This window comes from Ovis aries, chromosome 15 (genome assembly GCF_016772045.2).
Source record: "Ovis aries strain OAR_USU_Benz2616 breed Rambouillet chromosome 15, ARS-UI_Ramb_v3.0, whole genome shotgun sequence".
NCBI lineage: Eukaryota > Metazoa > Chordata > Mammalia > Artiodactyla > Bovidae > Ovis > Ovis aries.
The window spans coordinates 37,305,965-37,311,106 of record NC_056068.1 but is presented as its reverse complement, the minus strand read 5'-3'; the positions used below and the strand labels follow the sequence as shown (position 1 = coordinate 37,311,106).

At 42.3% G+C, this 5,142-nt stretch overlaps 2 pseudogenes; one reads left to right on the top strand and one right to left on the bottom strand.

The window, feature by feature from the left end:
• LOC114118256 (F-actin-capping protein subunit alpha-1-like) lies at window positions 1-1,028 on the bottom strand (annotated as a pseudogene).
• A 1,495-nt stretch (window positions 1,029-2,523) lies between these two features.
• LOC101117274 (coilin-like) lies at window positions 2,524-4,210 on the top strand (annotated as a pseudogene).
• Window positions 4,211-5,142: the final 932 nt, after the last annotated feature.

The window sequence follows — 5,142 nt, the reverse complement described above, 5'->3', positions numbered from 1 at the left end:
TCTAGGTTCAACAGTATTCCATTAGGCTAGAAAACCTGTTAACTTTTGAAAGCCCTAGCAAAATATCACTCTTGTTTATAAATCACTTATTTATCATATGACCACACGTTGAATCCTTTCTTTCCATGTACTGAAGAATCCTACATTCAGCCTTTAAGTATTCTGCATTTCTTTGCCAATCTTGTAGCTGAGTATCTTGTTCCAGTCGACTTTGGTGTGGGGAACAGGAAGTTGCCGGCGCAAGGCTTTGAATGTGGTGTCTGACATCGTTTGATAGTTTTCACTAATTGCTGTCTGATACTCATTTTCTGCATATGCTCTATGATTTTAATAAACTCCTTGGCAGTCTGGGCTTCATTCGAAACAGTTACTGAATCCTGTACATCTTTATGACTAACCAACTGAACATTGCCATCTTCATAATAGTGAACCTGAATCTTAAGTACTCCAACCACCTGGGCTGTAGATGGTGTGATGGTGAACTTCCATTCTGATCTCCAGCGACCATTCCAGAAGTTTTTAGGCTGAAACTGGTGGCTTTCAATGCATGCAATAATGGTCTGTTGCCCATCTATAGTTTTAGCATAAACAGTACAAAAGCCGTTGGAATAATGATCTTTCACATAGGCCCTTAAAGTGTTGTCACAGGATTCTCTCCAAGACTTCAGACCTCCGTCTACTTCTTCTGGCTGGGGGTCACTTGCTTTTTTCCATAAGAGATCAAACTTAAAGGAAATTTTGTTTCTTGGATCTAAAAATCTGCTATTACCCAGGTCACCGTGTTCTGTAATTGAGACCTGATCTTCATATCCTTCTATCTTCACAGGCATGAACTGATCCATGTTATACTGGGCAAATGCATGTGCTGCCCCTTCCCTGAGGAGATTATCATTATTAAGTAGTAGCCAGATATTGTTGAACACTTCATTGAATTCCCCTGGCGGTGCATGAGTGATAAATTTAGCAGCTATGCATACCTTCTCTTCATCCGACACCCGATCCTCGAAGTCAGCCATCTTGGGCTGCTCCCTGGATTTTGTTTTTTGCATTTATTCTGCTTGATATACTCTTAGCTTTGTGGATCTATGGTTTGCTGTCTAACATTAATTCATAGTAAGTCTCAGTCATTATTGTTTCAAATATATCTTCTTTCCCTTTCTCTTTCTCTTCTTCTAATATTTTTATTACACATATGTTACACCTTTTGTAGCTGTCCCCTAGTCCTTGGATATTTACTTTGTTTTTTTTTTTGCTTTTCTGTTTTGGAGGTTTCTGTTGACATAGCCATGATTCTAAGATTCTTTCCTCAGCCATAGCCAGTTTACTAAGATCATTAAAGGCATATTTCATTTTATTACAATGTTTTATATCTCCAACATTTCTTTTTGATTCTTTTCACCTCTCTACTTAAATGTCTCACTATTCTTGCATGCTATCTACTTTATCTGTTAGTTCAGTTCAGTCACTCAGTCATGTCAGACTCTTTGTGACCCCATGGACTGCAGCATGCCAGGCCTCCCTGTCCCTCACAACTCCCGGAGTTTACACAAACTCATGTCCACTGAGTTGGTGATGCCATCCAACCATCTCATCCTCTGTCATCCCCTTCTCCTCCTGCCTTCAATCTTTCCCAGCGTCAGGGTCTTTTCAAATGAGTCAGTTCTTCACATCAGGTAGCCAAAATATTGGAGTTTCAGCTTCAACATCAGTCCTTCCAATCAGTATTCAGGACTGATTTCCTTTAGGATGGACTGGTTGGATCTCCTTGCAGTCCAAGGGACTCTCAAGAGTCTTCTCCAACACCACAGTTCAAAACCATCAATTCTGCACTCAGCTTTCTTTACAGTCCAACTCTCATATCCATACATGACTACTGGAAAAACCATAGCCTTGACTAGATGGACCTTTGTTGGCAAAGTAATGTTCTGCTTTTTAATATGCTGTCTAGGTTGGTCATAACTTTTCTTCCAAGGAGTAAGTGTCTTAATTTCATGGCTGCAATCACCATCTGCAGTGATTTTGGAGCCCAGAAAATAAAGTCTGTCACTTCTTCCCCATCTATTTCCCATGAAGTGATGGGACCAGATGACATGATCTTTGTTTTCTGAATGTTGAGTTTTAAGCCAACTTTTTCACTCTCCTCTTTCATCAAGAGGCTCTTTTGTTCTTCTTTACTTTCTGCTGTAAGGGTGGTGTCATCTGCATGCTGCTGCTGCTGCTGCTAAGTCGCTTCAGTTGTGTCCGACTCTATGCGACCCCATAGACGGCAGCCCACCATATCTGAGGTTATTGATATTTCTTCTGATAATCTTGATTTCAGCTTGTGCTTCATCCAGCCTGGTGTTTCTCATAATGGACTCTGCATAAAAGTGAAATGAGCAGGGTGACAATATACAGTCTTCATGTACTCCTTTCCCTATTTGAAACCAGTCTGTTGTTCCATGTCCAGTTCTAACTGTTGCTTCCTGACCTGCATACAGATTTCTCAAGAGGGAGGTCATTCCCATCTCTTTATGAATTTTCCAGGCATCGAGCAAGATGGCAGCCTCCAAGACGGTTAGGCTATGGCTTCAATTCTATTACCCACCACCCGGCGCCCTGTACTGCACGTCTTTCCAGCTTCTCATCGACCTGAACGGATGCCAAGTCATCACAGACCTCATCATTCTGATCCGCCAGCGCTTCGGCTTCAGATCCGGGGCCCTCCTGAGCCTCTACATGGAGCGGGCACTATTGCCCCCCGCCGAGAGCGCGCACCTGCGTTAAATTAGAAGAGAAAGGAATTGCTGAGAGTCCTGTAACAGTTAGTAATGGGAATAGTACTCATTTATTACCTAGAAAAGCAAAGAAGTGGGCATTTAAGTTGGACGAAGGTGAAGAAACTGATCTAGACTACAGAAATTCAAAGAAGCATTGGAAGAGGCATGAGAACAATAACAGTGAGAAGACCTTGGATTTAGAACCGAAAGCCGCCACAGACCAGAGTGTGAGTAAAAAAAACGAGGAAAAACACAGCCACGTGTGATGCAGTGGAGGTTGATGATGGAGAGACTGCAAAAAAGTCGCCAAAGAAAAAGGAGAAACGTGAATATAAAAAACATGCCAAGACTCCCAAGTCTTCTAAAGCACAGTCTGTGAAAGAGTGGACCCTCTAGAAGTGCAGCCCTAAAGCTCTTCCTACTAGAAACAGCCTTGTGGAAGCCAACAGGAAAGGTGGCATGGTCGTCCGTACAAAACACAGTCCTGATTCCTCCTCGGAGTCTGAGTCTTACCATGAACCAATCAGTGATGGTCTCAGCAACGTCATCTTAGAGGTCAGAGATTCCTCAGAGAAAATCTCGACTGATGTGTCAAAGGACGGATCCTCTGTGAAAACCACAGCTACAAACAAACTGATTCCCAAAACTGGTTTTACCTCTGTCCCTGTCAAGGGCAAGACCTCCAGAACATCATCTTCGTGTTCAGACTCTAGTTCAGAGTCAGACGATCAATGCGCGATGCTAAAAAGCACCCCAGAGTGTACTGCAGAGTTCTTAAAGACTGTAGGCCTCTTTGTAGGAAGAAATCGTCCAGGGCCATCATCACAGGCTCCAAACGCCTCTGGATGGAAGCAGTCAGACCCAAACAGTCCTCTGTCCTCCTCCCAACGTGACTCTACCCGCTAGTCTGGGAAGAGGTTGGGGCAGAGGAGAGGACCTTCTTTCCTGGAAGGGAGCGAGGGGGCGGGGTTTGCGGGGGAGAGGTCGAGGAAGAGGGCATGCTGTTCCCTATGTTTTAAATAGAAATGCCGACTATCAGAAGCAACAACATTTGAATGAAATGGTGACAAACTCATCTACCATCATCCAGAATCCCATAGAGACACACAAGAAGGACTACAGTCTCTTACCACTGTTAGCAGCTGCTTCTCAAGTTGGAGAAAAAATTGCATTTAAGCTTTTGGAACTAATATCCAATTATTCTCCTGATGTCTCTGACTACAAGGAAGGAAGAATATTAAGCCATAACCCAGAGACCCAGCAAGTAGACAAAGAAATTATTTCATCCTTACCTACTATGAAAGAACCTGGGAAATTTGATTTGGTTTATCACAACGAAAATGGAGCTGAGGTAGTGGAGTATGCTGTGACGCAGCAGAAGAGGATAACCGTTTTTTTGGAGAGAGTTAATTGATCCAAGACTGATTATCAAATCTCCGAGAAACACATAAAGTGTGGAGCTTCCCCGAGTATGACCTCTCCACCTCGAGGTTTATAAATGTCTTGTGAGAGTGACTAAACCTGAACTGTTGTTGTTGTTGTTGTTGTTGTTTTTAAAGATTTGTGAGTTGGAAAAAAAAAAAAAACAAAGAATTTTCCACAGTTTGTGGTGATCCACACAGTCAAAGGGTTTGGCATAGTTAATAAAGCAGAAATAGATGTTTTTTTCTGGAACTCTCTTGCTTTTTCTATAATCCAACAGATGTTGGTAATTTGATCTCTGGTTCCTCTGCCTTTTCTAAAACCAGCTTGAACATCTAGAAGTTCATGGTTCACATATTGCTGAAGCCTGGCTTGGAGAATTTTGAGGGTTACTTTACTAGCATGTGAGATGAGTGCAATTGTGCAGTAGTTTGAGCATTCTTTGGCATTGCCTTTCTTTGGGATTGGAATGAAAACTGACCTTTTCCAGTCCTATAGCCATTGCTGAGTTTTCCAAATTTGCTGGCATATTGAGTGCAGCACTTCCACAGCATCATCTTTTAGGATTTGAAATAGCTCAACTGGAATTCCATCACCTCCACTAGCTTTGTTTGTAGTGATGCTTCCTAAGGCCCACTTGACTTCGCATTCCAGGATGTCTGGCTCTAGGTGAGTGATCACACCATCGTGATTATCTGGGTCATGAAGATCTTTTTTGTATAGTTCTTCTGTGTATTCTTGCCTCCTCTTCTTAATATCTTCTGCTTCTGTTAGGTCCCTACCATTTCTGTCCTTTATTGAGCCCATCTTTGCATGAAATGTTCCCTTGCTATCTCTAATTTTCTCAAAGAGATCTCTAGTCTTTTCCATTCTATTGTTTTCCTCTATTTCTGTGCACTGATCACTGAAGAAGGCTTTCTTATCTCTCCTTGCTTTTCTTTGGAACTCTACTTTCAAATGC